Source organism: Sturnira hondurensis, unplaced genomic scaffold (assembly GCF_014824575.4).
Source record: "Sturnira hondurensis isolate 20B ecotype Veracruz unplaced genomic scaffold, ASM1482457v3 Scaffold0008640, whole genome shotgun sequence".
Taxonomy (NCBI): Eukaryota; Metazoa; Chordata; class Mammalia; order Chiroptera; family Phyllostomidae; genus Sturnira; species Sturnira hondurensis.
The window spans coordinates 16,525,507-16,547,856 of NW_028081271.1; the positions used below are offsets into that span (position 1 = coordinate 16,525,507).

The 22,350-nt window shown below is 39.7% G+C and overlaps 1 long non-coding RNA gene across 1 annotated transcript; it reads left to right on the forward strand.

The window, feature by feature from the left end:
- The first annotated feature begins 538 nt into the window (after positions 1-538).
- On the forward strand, positions 539-19,792 carry LOC118993013 (uncharacterized). The gene is made up of 3 exons (XR_005067763.1): positions 539-639; positions 14,500-14,503; positions 19,780-19,792. It is a non-coding gene; the product is annotated as an uncharacterized LOC118993013 (long non-coding RNA).
- Positions 19,793-22,350: the final 2,558 nt, after the last annotated feature.

The window sequence follows — 22,350 nt, forward strand, 5'->3', positions numbered from 1 at the left end:
CCCATTTTCTGACAAATCTCCATTGGTATGTGTTTAAATTGGCCTTAGTGAATATGCCTACTCATGCTTCATTGTTTCTACAGATAAAACGGAAAAACAAATGCAGGTGTGTTTAAAAAGTATAATTGGATGAAGGTGCAGTATGTGAAGTCTGTCTGGAAAAGTCTGAGCTGTTGTTAAATATAATAAGAATGGTTTGCATGACATTGATGTAACCAGGCAGCCAAGGAGAGTGGACTGGAATGTGTATGCACAAAATAAGGACACCTTCACTGTACTAGTTGGTGGGGGCAGTATATGCCATTGAGTGAGCATGTGTACTGTGAGGCCATTGCATTCAAAATTACTGAGCAAGTAAAGCAATAAATCTACATCAAATTTTGTCTTAAACTTGACCATTCCTCCATGGAAACTATTTGGGTAATTCAGAAGTTCACAGCTATGGGCAACAGGTGATTGGCAGCTTCATCACAACAACACACATGTTCACGTGTCATGTCTCATGCAGAGTTTTTTGGAAAACCTTAAATCACCCAGGTGACTCAGCCCCCTTACAGCCCAGATTCAGCATCTTGTGACGTCTGGCTTTTCCCCAGACTAAAATCACCTTTGAAAGGGAACAGATTTCAGACTGTCGATGTGTTTCAAGAAAATACAACAGGGCGGCTCATGGCGACTGGGAGAACTGTGTGAGGTCCCAAGGTGCCTACTTTGAAGGGGACTGAGGCATCATTGTCCTATGTGCAATGTTTCCGGCCTTGTAAATTCTTCAATAATGCCCCCACTCTTCATATTACATGGCTGGATGCCTCTGGACAGACCTTGTGTGAAGCATGCGTCCTGGGGCTCCATCTCAAGTCACACCAGACCGTGGTGACCTTTATGGCTTCTTGTGTGGCTACAGCCAGCCCTAGGCAGCATTGAGACCGATAGGAAAAATACAGCAGAGAAGAAAAATGAATGACGTAGGAGAGAGACAGTTTATATATCCTTGTAGGAGCAGGGAAATAAGACCTTGTGCAAATGCGGAGGGGTTGGCTCTAGGTAGAAGCATGAGCACGTGATTCATAGTAACGGGGGGAAGTCAAACTATGTATGTGGCAATTCTCCTAGGCTACTTTGGTCAAAGATTGCTCAAAGATTGTTTATTTTGAGTAACATATGTACATATTGCTCAAAGTTTTGAGTAATTATATGTGTGATTTTTCCTGTGAGGTGTGTACATTACAAATACATGTCTGTGTCTATAAAATACAGTGCAAAACTGCTCATTTGGAGGTATATATTATATACATATATGCATACATACACAGATGCACATGTGGTGATATTCTGCACAAGGCAAAAAACAATAACAAACAAAGGAATCTTCATTTAGTAAGATTTTCTAACCCTTCACCAATAAAAAGCCACTTAAAAAATTCCAACCTTTCAAAGGCATATTGTTAAAGCTCAATTAGTTCTTTTTGTCCTGTTCCTCCCAGTATTAAATTAAAATGAAAGAGCAGTTAAATATATTTAGGACACTTTATTTAAAGTGTTTTCCAATCAGGAAACAATGACTTTTTTTCTTAAAGAGTGAATCTTGAAGTGAGTCAGCTGTTGTTTCTTTCTCCCGTGATTGAAGCCAGAGAGAATCGTATGGAAAGTGTCCAGGGTGGTCTTTAGTCCAGACAAAGCCGCTATGATTAGGACAATGAATTGCAAATGAGGAAGACAATAGGGAAGAAGGTTCTTTTATGCAGGGAGAGAGAATGGGCATTGCAGAAAGGACTCTTAATAATTGCCGTCCATGCTCAGAGAGCACTTGCGGATGTGAGTCATCCAGCAGCCATTAGAGAAAAGGGAGCCTTTGGGGAAGTCAGTCTGTGCACACCAAGTTGTACACTGTGGGTGCGACATCTGTGCCCTCCCAGAGTGGCTCTTGCTGATAATGGGTAGAAAGCAACACACGCAGCACCAGTTTATTAAGCACTTTCAATTAAGAAAAGTACAAACATGAAACGATTTTCTTTTTCAATTACTGTCCCCTGCCATTCCATGCCAAATTTTCCACCCCCCAACACTGGCCCCAGGGAACAGATGTCTTATTCACTTTGGCCAGAGTCCATAATTTCCCCAATACTTTTATTTATTAAGAAGATGACTCATTTTAAAGTTTTCTTTTATATCTCACTCAAGGTTTTCCTTGCTATCATTGCATACCAGGCTTGTAATCAGGGAGAGAGGAAATTGTGTGTGTGGGGTGGCAAACATCACAGAGCTATGCCAAGCCAGCTGCTTGTGGATGGTTCAATATATGACACAACCAACGGACCCCATGGCTATGGGCACGCCCCTGTGCCCCTTCCTAGGCAAATGCATCCTTTAGTTCAATGCTGCATCATGTGAAACTCTATGGCTATGAGTCAGGTATTCCATTGGCCCTGAATGGAGGTGCCGGCTGAAACTCTGCCATCAGGAAAGGCAAACCCTTATCAGAAGAAGTATCTGTTTTAGTAAGAACATAGTGTGGACTCTGCCAGGTTTAAGGAGGCCTCTTGTAGCCATAGCCAATTTGCCATGGCGTGACCAGTTGGTCTCCTCAAGGAATCCCAGCTTTAGTGTCCATTGCTGTCAGGTTAGACATTCAGAGGTGACAGTGACTTGGTCAACAGTGGGAGTCTCTGCTGGTGGTCCCATGTCCAGCTCTATCCCTGCCACTTCGTTCACATGTCTGTGGTTTTTCTTTTCTTTTGGCACTTGGGATGGCAGCTGACACAGGCTGGCTAGTACCAACTGACCGATTCAATGTATCTGATTGGTAATTTACTATCTCTTCTGTGGCACTTGCTTTCTGATGGGTGTTAAAGGGTAATGCAAATATTATTACAGTTTAAACTTATGCCTATATTCCATCTACATGCTTCTATGCCAGAGCTCCTTTGTCCTGTCTTATCTCACTTTTTTAATCCTCACCTGAAGATATGTTTATTGGTTTTAGAGAGAGAGGCAGGGTTGGGGAGGAGAGAGAGTGAGAGAGAGAGAGAGAGAGAGAGATTGGTTACCTACTGCGTGTGCTCCAACAAAGGACTGAACCCGCAGTCTAGATATGTGCCCTGACCAGGGATTGAACCTGCAATCTTTTGGTGTACACGATGATGCTCCAACCAACTGAGCCACCCTGCCAGGGCTTGTCTCACGAGTCCTTTACTTCTAGGCCCTGATCAACATCTAAGGTGTTTGTTTGCCTTTGTTAGTGAGTTTGCATATACATTAACCTCTGTCCTGATTTTTTTTGCACATGAGGTACATGATCAATGCACTGGCCAAGCCACCCACTGGGAGGATATTTCCTCTTTGCTGTCTTTCAAGGCTGCCCTCTAGTGAAACTGTAATGCAGCTCTCATTCACCTTGTCCGTTGTTGACCTTCACCTTCCTGCTAAGCTTACCCTGTATAAACTAGTCTTGGGATTTTTTTTCCTTCTTCAGTTCATCTTACAGGACTTCCCACCTGGCTGTCGAGTGAACTGAGAGAGATGTGGTGGGGCAACTGTGAGGGATGACAAGCTAACCTATAGCTCGTCTGTGCTTTCTGTTCTTTCTGGTGCTCAGGTCTTTTGGCCTGTGGGCCAGCTTGACTTTGTTACTGAGTGTGTCAGAGACCCACTGATGGGAGTGTTGGGTGTTTATTTCACTTGGTGTTTCATGTTTAAGTAGTCCATCTCTACCAGGGCCCCGGGGCATGTCAAGAGGTGTTTTTCCAAAAGGCATGTTATTGTCCACCCTGCATACTTACTGTCTGACATTAGAAAAGTCACTTACTTAGCCTTTGAGGGCTGTTTTCCTCATTTTTGAAATGGGTGAATCACATTTTCCTGTATATATCATAAAAGGTTGTTCTGAAGGTTCTGTTGAGTTGTACATATGCAGACACATTGTAAAATAACAATGTTTCCCAAAGGTAAAGTGGTATTCTTGTGCAAGCAGATGACTCCCAAGGTCACTTTTGAGGGTATTGGTTCTGATGGTAAAAGTTGACTGAAAAATTAGTCTTCTGGTCTACCCTTTCCACCTACTCATCCATCTGTCCATCCATCCATCTACTGATCCATCTATTGGTTCACCCATTTATTCACTCATTTTTTCATTTATAACCAAGGAACTCTCATGGGCTGAGTGCTAAAGATACAAAAATAAAACATACCTCCTTTCCTCAAAGAAATAACAATCCAGTTAGAGGAATGCATATAAACAAACACACACACACACACACACACACACACACACACACACACAGAATACAGTGGGGCAGAGGTTTTGATGGGTGTAAGTCATGAGGTATTGGGAGCACACAGGTAGGGAATCTGACTCCTGTGGGAGTCAGATGAGGCAAAGGTCCGACAGCATGTGAAGCCTGGGAGAGTAAACATGGTTTGAATGAGACTGGCCATCTTCTGAGAGCCATCGCACGAGGAAAATTACCTCCTGGTTTGTGATCTCAGATGCTGCCAATTTTCCTGCCAGGCAACATCTGCTGTAGCACCTGTAAGCCTTGAGCTAATGGTTATTAATGACATGCTCTCCCTGCATTCTGGTCGATTGCAGGGGAAACAACAGCAACAGCCTCTCCACATACTCTGTGCCTTGTCCACTAGGAAGGGACCCATGTGTCTTAACTGCGGTGCTGCGGGGGATCAGCCTATTGATTTCCGATCATTCCCGCCTGCAGCAAGCAGGGCCTTAGCTTTTCTTTGCACGTGGCTTCTTTTCCTTGAACATTTGGTGTCTTTGGATTTTAAACTCTTTTAGCAAAGGGGGCTTGTTTTTTCTATTTATGATTGTTATCTTCATGTTATCCATTAAGAACAACACTGGCAACAACAAAACCAATTCCCATGTGTACTCACTATTCAAAATATTTGGGTATGGACAGTGGGCATGAGGCAGGTGTTATTGATTCACCGACCAGAACAGTTCCTACATTAGCCTCTTTTGTGTGAGAAATCAGCACTCACCCAACACTGACATAACAGAGAGTTAAATGGTATATATATATATATATACACACACACATACATGAATAGGGATATGTGTGTGTGTATATATATGCATGAGTGTGTTTATATGTATGTATATATATGGATGGGGATGAAAGGTACTTTTTCTGGAGTCAGGTAGAACTGGACTTAGATGCCAAATTTAATATTTTCCAGCTGCATGAACTTGCACAAGTTGTTTATTTTCACAAGCCTTAGTTTCCTTCAGTAATCCTTCTTCCACAGGATATTTAGAAGGATTAAATGAGATTATGCACATAGAAAACACTTAATCGGGGTGCAGGCCCATGGTAGGAGCAAGGTAAATGAAAATACTACAACCACTGTTGTTTTTGCTATCGTCCTGATCCCCCACCAGCTGTTCTCTTCCTTCGGGGTTCTGACTACTTTTAAATGGAAGATTACAAAAGACAGAAAGGGGGTTGCTGGGGAAATGATACCCTTGGCACTATTTTCATTATGGGAGAAGGTTAAACACTTCTTCTCTAGGACAAACACTGTGACCCATTGATAGGTTTGAAGTGCACTGAATAAATATTGTGGGACCATTTGCATATGTGTTGTCTTCACCCTTTTGAATAGTATTTTGTTCCTTTGTCAGTGCTAATTTTTGAATGAAGCATGAGCCCTTCCATCTCTTGCTGAGTATTATTACCCACCTTTACCTGACCATTAAGTAGATCCCTCAACCCAACTTGAGTGTCATATGGTCCTTCCTCCCCTGGTGACAAAAGACAATTCTTAAAGTCAGTATGTAGATGTATTCATGAGAATAAGATGCTGAACCCTTGGTGTGTGAAGGCACTAGGCTGTGCTCTAACTGGGGAACATTCCTTTCTTCCTTCTTAAGAAGCAGTTCTTATACATAATTGGGCCTGACTTTTGAATTTTGAGTATACAGGATGGTTAACACACACTATTTTATTTCCTTTCTTAAGACAGACTTTATTTCAGGTAGTGCCATCATTTTCTTTCTCTTGTGCATCTCTTTTTCCTTTATGCACATTGCTATTATTATTATTATTATTATTATTATTATTATTATTTTGTTTAGAAGCATTAATTCTTTTTCAATCACTTTCTGAACTAAGTACAAATCTCAGTCCAACATTCAGGACCCTCCGAAATCAGGTTTCAATTTACCACATGGTTATTTCTTCCACAAGTGCCTTACATTTCCTTTTTTAAAATTTTCTTTTCTTTTTTTAATTTAATTCTTATTCAAGTACAGTTTCCTGTTCTATATTCCCTGCCCTGCCCCCTGCTTTTATTATTATTACTCAACAGAAATGTCAATAGCAGTTATCTAGTAGTCGTACCTGACAGTTAAGTTTCACTTGCAGTCTTCCAGCCCCGAGTCTAAGTGCTTGGTGGATCATCACAGCATCATGGCATCTGCATTTTACAGACAGGAAATAGAGGCTTCAAGAGGTCGAGAATCCCTAAATCACAGGGCTAGGCAGTAGTAGAGGCACGCGTCTCACCCGGCAGCCCAGCTCTGGAGTCCCTAGTCTTTGTCACAGGGCACTGTTGTCTTTCATCCTAGTGTTTTATACTTAACAAAGCAGTTTCATACATATGACTTCATTTAATTCTCATAGCCAGCTTGGGATACAGGTGTTAATATTTTTCCATTTTATAGGCGAGGAAACAAGGTTTTAGAAAATTTTGCAATGTACCCAAAGTTTCACATCTAGTAAGTGGCCACCCACCTGGAAATTGGAGCTAAGGTTTCTAACCAGAGACTAGGCTGTGTTCTAATTCTAAGTGTTTCTGGAGCTCTTCTGAGTAATTGCAAATAGTCTTTCCATGTAGCGCATTTATGTGGTTTGGCAGAAGATGTCTAACAGGGAATTAATATAGCAACTCCTCATTTAAGGAACATTTGAATCTTGGGCCCATTTGCTGTCTTATTGTAGTTTTGCCCTAGTGAAAGAGAAGGCAGCACGCAGGCATTGAAAATGTTTCCTGACAACCCTGTTCGCCAAGGCCTGATTTTTCTTTTCTTTTTTTTTCTTTTCTGTTTTTCCCTTTGCAGAGAAAGAAAAGCTAATTGAAATTCTTGCTCTAGTCTTATGAACTATGAGTCAGAAGAAAGGAAGCACTTAATCACTTAAGGCAATGATTGTCTTCTCAAGCAAGCAGAGGGAATAGGGTGGAGGTGGGGGTACAGACAAGAGAAGCCATGGCAAGATATCTTATTGGAAACTCTTTGAAAACATCACTCCTTGATCTTTGCAGTGTTTTCGGAACCCCCCTGTGTAGTTCAATATGTTCCTTGCCCATACTCTAGCCGACAAACAGGAAGCCAGCTGGCTATAATGTTGCATCAGCTTCAGTGTCAGAAGACACAGCCATGGGAAACTGTGTTGCTTAGTGAGGGCCAGGTCTTTTAGCTGGGATGATGGACACAATAACTTGTCTGGAGTACCTGGGTTCCCTTTATGCTGTTTAAGAGGCCAGGTTACTTTCCACCTATGTTTGTTTTTTGCACTAAGGCTCCAAAGTCATGATTTATGACAAAACTTGAAAGTAAGCATGAATTACTCTAGAAGAATCTTTTAAATTTCCCATGAAGAATACAGTCATGCTGCCAGGCTAGTTTTTCCCTTCGGTGTTGAAAAGTTTCTGTTTTGTTGGCTATTGTACCAGATGAAGTATCTGGCTTGTGTTTAGAACCATGTGGTCTAAACCTGCTTACTTTTTAGAAAATATTATCTGTATATGACCTTGCATATTTGAATTTGTGAGAGTTGAATGTCATTGTATTATACCTATGCCATATGGAACCTGTGTGTGTGCCATATGCTGAAGATAACAGATACTACTTTCTTGAGTTGGTCTCTGGGTGCTGCCAAGGATGTCACACAGTAGGGAGGGATTTGAACCTAGGAGCATTTCACAACTTGGACAGCTCTTACGTTAGAATCCTCTGAACATCTTTTTTTGTGTGTGTGTGTATTAGGTAAAAGAATATGCCATTTTCTATCACTAACAGTGAGTCATGTTTCTTTGCCTAATACCAGTTCTCTCAAAGTTGTTTGTTCCTTGTCTGTTGTGAGAGAATGATATTTCTCCTTTTTGGTGTTTGTGTATGAGATAGTATTTATTGATATCTCTCTATATGCAAAGTTTTTAAATGTATGGTAACTATTAAAGCAAACAAGTCATTGCATTTTTAGAGGAAACATCTGTTAAGGAAAAAAGACCCAACTAACTGTATTAGGCTATATTAAATTAATTTTATAAACACAAAGGGGAAGACAAAGAAATAGGGAGGAAGAAATTTAATTAATCTTTACGGTTGTGAGTGCTTACTGGTAAGTAAAGATTGTGACTCTCTTGAATGATGTGAGATTTGGGGATTTGATCAAGGAATTGAGTTGGTAAGTATGACAAGGACATATCAGTTTGTAACACATGGCATGGAGAATGGATAACACAGGGCACTGCCCATTGCCTGCTTTTCTGTCGCCTCCGGAATTTGGAGAGCCAAGCTGTTTCTATTTCTAGCATATGTGAGAGCAACACACTCCTCAGGAACCTTTTGTTTTCAAAGGTGGTCTGCTTTTTTTTTAAGTGATATATTTGTAAAGCCACGTGTTTTGCTGACGTGTTACTTATCCAGGTCATCAGATTTTGTATTATATTATCTCTCAGATACTGAATTACCTTTAAGGAGTGACTGGAGTATCCTGCCAACTCATCAGTGGGATGGACCCGTCCGCCAGTACACGCTCCACTCTTCCAGATTCAATGAGATTCAAGGAAACAGGCTTGGTCCATTCTTTCTTAAGTTTTAGCAAATTTCCTAGTGATTCAGACAATCTTAAGAAAAGTATCTTATACCTCAGACAAAGGTTTAATCTCCAAAATATACAAAGAACTCACTCGACTCCACTCAAAGAAGACAAGCAACCCGATTAAAAAATGGGCAAAGGACTTGAACAGACATTTCTCCAAGGAGGACATACAGAGGATCCAGAGACACATGAAAAGATGCTCGATATCACTAGCTATCAGGGAGATGCAAATTAAAACCACAATGAGATATCACTTAACACCAGTCAGAATGGCTATCATAAACAAAGAAACAAACAACAAGTGCTGGAGAGGTTGTGGGGAAAAGGAGACTGTAGTTCACTGTTGGTGGGATTGCAGACTGGTACAACCACTATGGAAAATAGTATGGAACTTTCTAAGAAAACTAAAAATGAATGTGCCTTTTGACCCAGAAATTCCACTCTTGGGAGTATATCCTAAGAACCCTAAAACACCAATTCAAAAGAACCTATGCACCCCGATGTTCATAGCAGCACAATTCACGATAGCCAAGAGTTGGAAGCAACCTAGATGCCCATCGGTAAATGACTGGATCAAAAAACTATGGTACAGTTACACAATGGAATTCTATGCTGCAGAAAGGAAGAAGGAACTACTACCCTTTGCAACATTATGGATAGAACTGGAAAGCATTATGCTGAGCGAAATAAGCCAGGCGGTGAAAAACAAATACCGTATGATCTCACCGTTAACAGGGATCTAAACAAAACAAACAAGCAAGCAAAATATGACCAATGACACTCAAATATGGAACAAGCTGACAGGGTCCAGAGGGGAGAGGGGAGAGAATCATAGGGGAAAAGGGGATGGACTCACATGAACAAGTATAAAGGACACATGGACAATAACTAAGAGTGGGGAGCGGAAATGGGAGGGAGGCGGGGAGCATGGGGCAGGGGGCGGGCAGGGTTGGGAATATAAGACAGAAAGCTGTACTTGAACAAGAATTAAATAAAAAAATATTTTAAAAAAGAAGTTACCCCCCCCCCAAAGAAAAGTATCTTAAATAACTTTTGGACAAATTTCTTCATTTTATATGTATATAAAATAGCCAGGAAAAGCACTTGCCTATGGGCTCAAAGAAAATTTGTTAAAGTCTGAATTCCAGGCTCTGCTTAGCTAGTAATTCAATAGAAAAATAAAATTAAAAAAACTTGGCAGCAATTTTCTGAAATTTTTGACTGAACATATTGATCTGGTTAATTATGAATTTGCCACATTTCCACTTTACCTATAGTTATAAAGGAAACCTACTGGCATTTACCTTATAAATGTGAGCTCTCTTTTAGTAAAATGGCATTAATGTTTATTCTTTTTTATTAAAGCAACAAGAACATAATTGCCAAAGGTCAGAGAGGTCAACTATAGTGCAGCTACCAAAAGAAATGCCAGGAAGAGATTATTTTATTCTTCTAACTCAAAATTCTTTCCATGTTAGTTAGGGGACATGAATAGCTACTAAACCATCTTCTAGAAAGGTTTTGAATTTGAAGAAAACATTGGAAGCGGTGGTACTTTAAAATATATCCACAAACTTTTTGACGTTTTCCCCTTCAAGAGCGGAAGCCTAATTGTACTACCTAATTGGGCAGAAATGAGTGACTATTTTGTAATAAATAAAAGAAAGCAGAAATAGTGATGTGTGACTTTGGAGACTGGATTAGAAAAAGCACTGCATCTTTCTCCCGGATTCCTCTCTAGTATTGTTCAGTCTGGGTGAAGTTAGCTCCTGCATAGTGTGGATACACTGGTGTCCACTAATGGAGAGAACCATGCCAGGAGGAACTGAAGTCCCCTGCTGATGGCCAGCAGGAAATGAAAGCATATGGACAATACCCATAGTAAGTCTGCCATCTTGGAAGAGGATCCTTTAGCCACAGTCAAGCCATCAGGTGACAGTAGACTACACTGATATTCAACCACCTGAGATACCTTATGCCAGAACTGCCCAGCTAAGTCCGAGGTAATCAAGTTGTCTGGTTTTCCGGAACTTTCTCGGTTTAAGCACTAAAAATCCCATGTCCCAGGAATATCCTGAGTCCCAAGCAAACCAGAATGGTTTGTCATTCTTATCTTTCTTGAATTCCAGATCCATAGAAACTATGAAATAATAACTGTTATTTTTATCCTCAAAATTTTGGGTTAATTGGTTACTCAGGAACCGATACTCATATTGGAACCATTGTTTACTAGTGATTGTGGCAGAAGCCTCAAAATGCAGACACAAAGGTTTGTTTCAGACATTCACCAATCTTGGATTTGTTCTGACTCTAGCCTTCACCATTTAACCATTTTACCCACTTTCTTATCCCATAACGACCATTTGAATGAACTTCTTTTTTCCCCTATAAATTTTATGGTTGCTTAGGCATCTGGTGTTAATGCATCACACTTCTAAATATGCTCAACATGTTGAATTTAGACGACCTGCCTTAGGATCATCTGGGGAATTTGTTAAAAATGAATATTCTTAGCTCCATTTCAGACCCACTGAATCTGAATTTGTGGGAGCTGAGATCAGAACTGCGTATGCTTATTAGACCTTGCAAGTAGTTCTCAGACACTGATTCAAGAGGAGGGATTAGGCAAAGATTAACCACCAACTTTCAAGCTGATAGAAATAATACTTTGACTCTAATGTGTTATGAAAGAGCTGTTATTGATAGCAAAATTACAATTACCCTTGGCTTCAATCTTCATTTCACAGGGGGAAAGAGAGGAATGTGTGCTGCCAGAGCAGATGGGTGAGTGCAGTGATTGCTTTCAGAAGATGGGTAACAGGTCAGCAAACACGCTGTGGACTCATTTGGGGAAATGCCTGGTGTTGTCTGGTGATGAGAGCAGAGGAAAACAATCCCAGGGTCCACTGGCTGAGAGGCCTCGGCGCTTCTTTTCCCCATCTCGTGAAGTCACACAGAAAGACATTAGAAGGCCCCACTAATCTGTTACAGATCCAAGCAATTATCACTGGGGTCAGGCTGCTTTTGAAGGAAGATGAGTGAAAGGAAGACAAATTGAGGAGGCTCAGAAGAGCCGAAATGAGAAAAGTGATTGCAGCTCCCGAATAATGACACATTTGAATAATAAACACACCCTCTTCCTAGTGTACACAGCGCTGCTAATGAAACACTCTACAGAATGTACAAATAACATGTCCATCATGAAAGAAAAGATTAAACCAAAGTGAAGTAATTAAGGAAAGCAACTCTTCCCAGGAAGGATGTAATACAGCTGAAGCAACAGATGGAAGCTAATGGAAGAAAAGGGAGGTTGTGAGATGCTTCTCGTGCTAATATAAACAGAGAACAGCAGGTCAAGGTGGTGGAACACAGCAGCAAGAAAATGAATATCGAATAGCATATTTCTCTCTCTCTTTCAGGCACACATAGCTTTAGTGTGTTAGCATAGGTAACTTAGTTAGCATAGCTTTGATTAGCGTCAATGTAGTTAAGTTTAAGCCAATTCAATTCAACATTATCAATGCTGATACACTTCACTGAGGCACTAAGATTCTCCAGGAATGAATATGAGAAGGTTCATTTCCTCAAGGAGCTTACCGCCTAGAAGGCAGAAGTGGGGATGAGCAAAGAGACAGATCAACAGCTACTGTGATCATTACAACGGTTTCAGCTAGAAGATATAGTGTATATCCTCCTCTGTATCCTGAGGGTATTTCCTGTGTCCTCCTGGGTATATGAAAGATAAAACAATGTGTGGGACTTATGCAATTCATCCACAAAATTCAGACAATTGTGTTGTTGTTATCTCAGATTTTCTAAGTGCTGCCTTTTATTTCTCTGGAGAGAGTATATCACAGGAGTTTATTTAGTGAAAGCCATCTAGAGAAAATATTTCTTTCTGGCACTTATTATTTAAATTTTAGCAGATACTTATAAGCATATGGATTTCTCTAGTCTTCACAATAATTACATGAAATAGCTATTATTATCCACATTTTTGAGATGATAAAAAGAGGTGAGATACTTTAAACTAAGTATGTTGCCCAAGGTCACCCAGCCAGTAAGGTGTAAAATTATCATTGTAAACCAGGTCTTTGTAATGTCATTAACATGCTCTCAAAATCCTTAATATCGGCTCTTAACATCGCAGGGGAGGAAAATGCAATAAGTGCTGAGTAAATGTACGAATAAACTATAGGCATCCAAACTAAGGAGCGTTTGTTTCTGACATGGGGTTAGATAACCCAAAGGGGTAGTGGCAACTGAACTGGACCTTGAAAGATGAGAAGGATTTCAGTAAAGACTTGAGAATTGAGGGAGCAGCAGGAGCCAAAACATCAAGACACACAGTTCAGGGTGCACTTTGAAGCTGATTAGGACATCAGACCGCCAGGATTATGCAGAGAGGCATGACTAGAATGATCATTTGCAACTAGATATTTAAAAATCCATAAGAATGTGAGGTTTCATTCGGGAGGCAATGAGGAAGCTATACAGTTTTGGGGAGGTAAATGAACTAACTTGATTTATATGTTTGGCTGATACAGGATGGGAATGTAGTGCCCATAGAGGCAAATGTTTAGAATTTGTGAGGCTAACTGGGAAGCTATTGAATTAGTCTAGGCTGAAACAAAAACAAACAAACAAAATACAGACAAGACCATAAGTGTTGCAGAGAATAGAATTACCAGGATCTGTTGAGTACCTATATGCAGAAAATGAGGAAGGAAAAGATGAGAGGATAACTCCAAAATTTGCAGATGCAATTAGGATATAATGGCATTATCAACAAAGCCAGAGAAACTCAGCAGAGACGCCTGTTACGGGAGAGGGGTAATGAAAACTTGAGGTTTACTAAAACAGGATTTTAGAAGCACATGAAAAACTTGTCCTGGAGCTCACGGGGGAGATTAAGGCTTGTGCTATGGGTGGGAGTGTTTAAGGTTATTGGGTTATTTGGAAGATTGTCTTCATTTCATCTATAAGGAAACTGGAGGACAAAATGGGAACATCCACTTTTCTGTGATTATATATCATCTAAGTTAAAACAATTAATTTCCACCAACATTTAATTAGGAAGAGACTTAGTCTGAGACCGCTACAAGCCTTCAGTCCAAGGAAGGGAAAATCAATAATTCAAATTTTGTACGTATTCTGCAACTTCCTATGGATGTCTCATGAAATAGAGACTATTAACTCCCAAGGTGCCCTAACAAAAATGTGACATCAAACAGAATGGGAATGTGAGATTCCCATGGTGGCTCTAATTTTAGTCAATACCAAGTGGAAACAGCATGTGTCCCAATTGAACAATATGTCTTTTCTCTCTGATATTAAAAGGAGATTTTTGCAGCTCTCATTTTGAAAATCAATTATGTTTTATGTCACATGTATGGCACATTATCACATTATTTTAGAAACACTGGGAGTAATGTATTAGCTAGTATGCTATAATGCTATGAATATAATTATTATAATTGTTTAAAATCTTTTTCCATAGAGTTTAAATTGACATATGTTATTTTACAGTGAAATCAATAGTTCTTACAAGGTGTTACAGTATGCCTTCGGATTTTAGTTTCTGGAGTTTAGGAACACATATCTGTGATTTCTGTGTCCTGACCATTCATTTGCCACAGGAAATTTTAGTGATTAGGAAAGTAGTTGAGAGGCAGAGATATTCAATGTTTGTGCATGCTCTGGTAGGAAAGTGGGATTGGCTATGATTAGAGTGGTGAGCTGGGGCAGGGCAACTCTGTTTGCATCCACTGACTTGAGGAAAGATCGTACCTGCAATAGAAAGAACACTATGGAAAGAGGAAGCCAAGGTACTTACTTGGAAACAATATAGGGGATGGTGGATAGGGTTTCATAACTAAGCACATACAACTTCATCCAGCTGGGAAAGGAGTTTTAAAATGTTTTTATTCAGTTACTACTATGTGTAGTTTGCTATGTTTTGTATATCACTGCATTTTCATAGTCTTGGAATATAATTGTCATTACTTTAGCACTGGAGATTACTTTCTTACAGCGTACAAAATTTACTTCCTCAAAGCTATATATCTAGAAAGTTTCAAAGTTATGACTTAATTTCTAGACTATAATTGTAAAGTCCACAAACTTCCTGCTCTGTAATACTGACTCCTTTACCTGCTTGCATGCTTGGGACATAAGACTGAAAGAAATTGATGCGGAAAGATCATATAATGGACGACTTGGCCAAGAGAGACCTATGAAAAGAGACAAGATGGCTTCTCCAATATATGCAGAGAGGGCCCCTCCCAGTCTGTAAAGGCCATAACCATAACCCTCAAAATGCACCAAACAACATTGCCCAGGGCAGGCATGGACTAATCTGCACATGCAGACTGAAGGCTGGGCACAGGTTTGGGGAGGGAGGGAAAGTTCTTTCATTTCTGAAGGGTTGGAAACACAAATATACCTGAGATAAGACAGACTGTCGGCAGACCAGTTCTGAATGCTCTTAATTCAATTTTTAATTATGAATTATAGTTTATAAAATTTGTAACTGAAAACATTTCCCTTGTTTGTAAATCCACCCATTTCTCCTACCTTTGGGGGTACAATTCTGTTTTCTTTCTTAGCTAGGTTTCTAAGCAAAATTATACAATGAGATGTACAAGCAATTTGTGGATTTGTTGAAAGTTAAAGAAATAGTCTTGCCAAGCCTCATTCAGCATAACTGGACATTACAAACAGACAACTTCACTGTCCTTCTAGAGCTCATTATGGGTGATGGCAGCCCCTGGTGGTGGGCTTCTTAGTCCAGGGAGATTACTGACTTGGGCAAACAGGAAAGAACTGGAGGAAGCTCTACGTATGGCTCCTTCCCTCTGTAGCCACTGCCTTATATATTTTATTCAAGTATTGGCTAAACAAATATTTGTGGAGTGTAATCTGTTTCCCAGAAGCTATTATAGATGCCAGGAAAACATCAATGAACAATTGGGAAAATGTCCTTGTGTCCATGGCCATCTTTGTGGCTGGGTGGGCAGGGGATAGACAGCAAACAAACAGAAGAAGATGGGATGAATTTTAGTTAGCATGAAAACTTTGGAGAGAAATAAAGAAGGGTAAAGAGGGAGTCAGAGGACAACTGGCTGCAAGTGGCTGAGGGAACACAGTGAGGGTCAAAATTAAGCTAGAATAAGCAGGGAAGATTTTGAGGATGTGGCAATGGACATTGGAGCAGACACTCTGGGAAGAAAAGGAAGGGGCAGAAGGGACCCAGTAATCTGCTTTAGAAAGAGAAGAGGGTGACGTCACAGGGCCACGCTGTTGCAACAGTTTATGCAGGAAACGCGGCGAGGAGCTTGGATTCTCAGATACGTGCCCGTGCGTTTTCGTCTCAGTGTTTTTTTTTCCCCTTAACTCATAACAAACAAAGCCAGATAAACTTAGTAGCATATTTTTTACCCCAATATATCCTTTTCTCAAGCCTTCCTTCATTTCCTCTCAGAAGGACATATTATCAGGAAGAAATTAATTTACCTAGAAAAGCTGAAACTGACAATGTGGAACCTTGATTTTCTTGCAGATGTAGCCCTGATTATTACAAAATCTGCCTCTGACAGGTCTAATATGTCTCTCTTTATCGGGAAATTATCATTCATCCCGAAAGGTGTGAGGACTTGATCCTTTGCATTTAAGGAGCTCAGTGCCTGAACACTGTGATTATAAACCCATTTCTTTTTGTGAAGGGGCTCCAGATATTGTTTCAAATGTTTCAAGTGTGCTTGCCCTCAATGTCACTGTAGGCTCCTCTCTGCTGACTGAAGTTTAAGCTGTTTGTGGTATGTTTTCTCTCTGGTCCTCTCGATGTTGCTTATGTTTTGGGTAGAGCACCCCTTGCTTAGCACCTCAATAAAGTGAACAAAATGTTTCATCTGGTACTATTTACACAAGTACAAATGCTGTAGAAGGTGGCATGAAATAATGGCGAGAGTGGGGATGTTGAAGGCAGATCAATTTATACAGCTCCATCACTTAGTGGATGTTTGACCTTGAAGAGGGCAATTTACCTCCCCGAATCTCCATTTCTTCTTGAACAAAATAGAGGTAATAAGGCTTATCTTGTCTGGTTGCTTCAAAGAAGATGTGGGTTGTGGTACTTGGGTATTATGCACTGGGATATGGCTCAGTCATTCAGTTGGTATTAATTCATCTTTTAAAATTTAAAATCAAATACTATAATGGTGGATACATGTTGTTCTACGTTTTCAAAACCTATAGAATGTCAACATCAGGAATGAGCCCTAACATACCCTATAGCTTTGGGTGATAGTGATGTGTCAATTGAGGTCACTGATTGTAACAACTGTGCTTCTCGGCTGCAAGATGTCCATGGTGGGGGAGGTTGTGAAGGGGGCAAGGGGTATATGGGAACTCGTGTACCCTCTGCTCAATCTTGCTGTGAGCCAAAGATTTCTCTAAAAAACATATTTTATTAATGAAAATTTTAAAATATTAGTTGGATCACCCATTCATTGGATAGTCTTGCATCCCTCCAGATACCTGGTGCGATTCAGAACATTCACTTGTCTGGCTCTTCTGACTTTAACCTCTGCATTGCCAACCTCTCCACCTGCTCACTCCATTCCTTATGATAGTGCCCTGACCAGTACACACGCTGTGAGAGTAGGCACATGCGTTAAGACTTGGAAGTAATAGGTGTGTAGTGTGTGTGTGGGGAAGCATAGCCAACAAAAAATGTTAGCTCTCCCATTCTGAAAGTTCATAGGTTACCCCTGCCAGTGGGTCAGTTCACTGGCCCCTCCTCCACATAAGCTCTACCCTTTTGTCATGATTTACTGACCCTAACCTACCACCCTGTTTTCCTTTTTACTATTATTATTATTATCATTATTATTTCTGTGTACCTGGCGACAATAAAAAAAAACATACTTTCTTATTCAGATCAATTTTATTTCTTTGGTTTTGTTAAGATTTGTTAAAAATAAACTCATGACTACAAATAAACAAATATTAACGTGTGACAAGTACTTTAGTTAACCCATTATTTAATGAAAGGACTAGTAAGATACTACAAATGGTTCAAAAGAAAATTCAAAAGATAACATGCATGTATTGTGGCTAAATTGGCCGAAATTTGGAGGACAGCAAGACACCGTATCTCCTCTGGACACAATTCGCACATCTATGGACGCGAATCATTTGCATTACGACCAATATGCTGCAATGCGCCGAGTGTTAAAAGAACACAGAGACAATAGAAGGAGGACAACCTGGAAGGGTAAGCTAGATACAACTCCCTGATTTTTTTCTTTTTTTAAATTTAATTTTTATTTATTGATTTTACAGAGAGGGGGAGAGAATGAGAGAAAGAGAGAGAGAAACATCTATTTTTGTTCCACTTAGTTATACATTCATTGGTTGATTTTTGTATGTGTCCTAAACTGGGTTTGAACCCACAACCTTGACTTAACAGGACAAAGCTCTAATCAATGAAGCCACCCAGCCAGGGTTTTGTTTTCTTCCATTTTAAAGTCTTTTAAAGTTTCCCTGACAGTTCACTTTTAGTTTATGTTGACCCTACACAAGTGGACTATTTTCATGGTGTCTAAATTGTCTATCAGTTACACAGTATTGCTAAATAAAAATCTATTTTTTCTTCCCAGAGGAACGGGGCTGCCATCTTTTTCTTTCTCTACTGCGTAAATAAAATATGCGGTGCATTGTACACATTCCATAAACATGTACCTTTGCCCTTTGCCTTTCCTGACTTGTTCTTAGCTTAGATGCTGTGCCTGTTACATGCTTTGCAATGTTTCCTGAGGCAAAAGTATTCTTTACTCTCTGAATTTCCACATATTTGTGCTATTGTTGCTGCTCCATCACAAAGTTTAGTGTTAACTGTTATAAGAGACCCAGGTATCTCCCAAACCTACACACGTGACTACTTTTTATGTCTCTAAATGATGGCCCTTAATGAAACTGCCACGGAGCCATGAACTTACTGTTTGTATGCAAAGTTGAATTAACTCAAGGAAGTGAGTGTTAGAGAGTGATACTGTAAAATTGTAGCTTCAGGTGAGATTACATTTTGATAATTCCTCAATCTTTTAGCTCCAGGAGATGATCTTGAAAAATATTAGGCTGGACTCAATGGCATAGAATCTGGAAGAAAGTGGACAATGTAGAACTGGAAGTCCTTTGAAATCTAATTATAGTTTTCATTGAGAAGATGAAAAATTATTTCTATTTAGATAGTGAGGTGAAAGCAGGGAGAAGCTATTTAATTGCCTTTCATAAAATAAAAATAGAACTTTCAACATATCCATCATTACTATAACCAATGTCACCCAGAGCACTGCTTCTCAAAGTGAGTTCCGTGGTCTAATTGCATTAGTATTATCCATGGGCTCATTAAAAATAGATTTTTAAGATGTATTATTTTTAGCCCTGGCTGGTGTAGCTCAGTGGATTGAGCACAGGCCTGTGAACCATAGGACTGCGGTTCGATTCCCAGTCAGGGCACATGTCTAGGTTGCAGGCTGGTTCCCTGCAGGCCAGCTCCCAGCAGGGGATGCCCGAAAGGCAACCATACATTGATGTTTCTCTCCCTCTCTCCTTCCCCTCTAAAGATAAATAAATAAATAAAATATTTAAAAAAAAGATGTATTATTTTTGACACTGTTTGCTACAGCAGGGCATCTGGGGATGAGCCTTTAGAATATTATAAAATATTTTAATATATTTATTGGGGTGGTGTAGGTTAATAAAATTATATAGGCTTCTGGTGTACAATTTTATAGTATACCATCTGTATATTGTGTGTTCACCACTCAAAGTCAAGTCTCTTTCCATTGCCATTAGAATCTTTTTTAAAATGTGGAATTTATATTAAAGATTTTAGATGTTTCTTATGGCTACTGAAGTATGGAAACTAAAGTTATGGAAAATACAGGGAAAGCTTCCATGCGAGGTCCACTTATATCATTTCATGAACATCAGTTATCTTGGTTCTATTCATGTGATGGATTTTGTGTGTGCATGTGTGTGTTTTATTTTGTTTGGGTATATAACTCTCTTTTCTCTTGAAGGAAATGGAGCAGAGACACACTTCTGAACTGCCCCCCACCCTGGTGTTAGAGCGCATATGAAGCCTAAGAAAGAATGAAATACCAATACAGGCACTCAGCCTTATGGGCAATAATAAAAGTCTCATTGTTCTTTCAGAAGTAGACAGAATGGCAATGTTCACCCTCCCTTCCACTAGAGCTCAATTAATCTGGTTAGACTAATTTTTCTTCCTTTATTAACTGTCCTCTGTGCTTAATAAAAGCAAATGTGAGATGGGAAGATAAAGTACTCAGGCATCTATAGAACTAATTTTAGCATCAGGGATAGTTGTGTGGGGCTTGAAGCCAGGTGCATTTCTGTCTCAGTGAGGTGACACCTCCTCAATGCTTTTGACCTTGTCCACTGTAGGTGGGAATTTGTAGAAACCATTCAGACAGCCTAAAATACAGTTGACAGAACTGTCTGCCCTATTCATCCTTATCCATTTTAGCACCACGAGAGCAAGACAAGTGCCATTTTCTGTAAATAGAAAGCAACATGTATTTATCCAGTCATGGAACAGACACAAACCTGAACTGACACCTCCTCTTGGCTCTCTCTCACCCAACGTGAAATCAGCATTAATAGGTCCCAAGTGGTTCTTATTTTGTTTAGACTCATACACCAAAATGACAATAGCACCACCTAACCCATGGCCAACACAGAAATCAGAACAATAAAAATTCTAAAGTAAAAGTCATAAAAAAAGCTACATGTCCGGGGTGGTTTCTTCCAGTGTGCGGCTCTGACCCCCTGTATTAGGGCAGCCTGCTGGCCTGAACCTCATCCCGAGTCTGAAGAGTCAGAAATACTGATGGTGTCATTCGTATCCTTAAATCCCTGTTCACTGACTTTTTTGACACGATGCAAGGATTATTTTTAAAGTGTTCCCTGAGAGGAAAGATGATGGCTATCTTTGATCTTTGCTAATACTTGATCAGTTGTCCCCTGGAGGGCCACTGAGAAGCATTTTAATGAAGATGACTGAAGTTTCGAACAGCCTTATGTAAGTTTCTAATTTATTTTACTTCCCCCCAATCTATATAGACCTCTCACAGCTCGTCAATGATAGCTATCATTTAAACAACAACAACCACAACAAATAAAACCTTTCCCCACTGCCATTCTTTTTCTCTTACTAAGAAGTTGCTGTGAAAGAGAAAAGCCGAAAATTCGTACAACTCACTGCAACAGAAAATGTCTTTAAAAGCGTAGGCTTTGCACATGCTAAGGTCTCTTGAGATGAACACATGACACATTGAATAATCTTATGATTTCATGGCTGCTGGGATTAGTTGTATGTCATTGATGTAACGGTGATGTTTAAGCCATGCTACCCCTTCCCAGAACATTTTGTTAATGTCTAAATTTCCAGAAGAGGAAAAAATACTTTTTTTTCTTTTGTTATAAATAGGAAACTTTACAATGGGAAGATGTATCTAGTGGCAGAACAAGGATTAGAATCCAGGAATGCTGGGTACTATTTTTTTGCTCGTTAGTACATTTAAGCTCCATCAGTTCTTGAGATGGCAAAAAGTTTTTACCTGTGAAATGCTTATGCCATTGGAGTAAGTGTGTATACCCTATGTATTTGAGAGCAGATAGTAATATTATTCTTTTTCTTTTTGAAGCTTTAAAACCATTTCTCTAATTCTAAGTCCCTGCTAGAGTTTTTGGACCGTTATCCTTCCATTTGCTTCTTTTATCTTTTTATTGATACTTCAGTATTTGCCCTCGACAATTATTTCCCACCCATGTGTACCCAACCATATCCCCAAAGCTTAAGAAATGCATGGGTATGTGAAGAAATACATAGAACAGCACTGATAATAAAAGCATTTTATTTTTACCACCAGTGATTACAAAATATAATGTTGTCAAAAAGACACAGCTCAGACTCAGAAAGAGGGAGTTGCATTTTCTCGGTTCTACTGACTAGCTGAGTGACCATGAGGATCTTAGATATCCTGAGTTCGATATCCTTCTCTTCACCCCAGCGCCCCCCAAAAAAGAACAGCACTTGACCTGTGTAATACATAGGATGGGAATAAATGCAAAAAAAATGTTAATCTAGTTGAAAATGTAATGATCATATCAGAAAAGTATAAAAATCAAAAGGAAAGTAATTTTAAAGACTTTTTCTTCTCTGAAAACAGCAATGTAATCAGAATCCAGAGTTTTTTCATATTGATAGAAGGTATGTAAACCATTCACAAAAAAGAGTCATTGTTTAAAAATTGACAATATAGAAGCCTTCCCAACGTGCCTTTCCCATGAATGTTCCTTTCTACTGTAAACCAAGTCAAGAATCATCCAAACTAGAGTGATCATCGAAACCTAAGACTATCTATAGACCATGACAATGTGAAGCCAGGACAGGCAGTACCACTCTGCCTCAGCC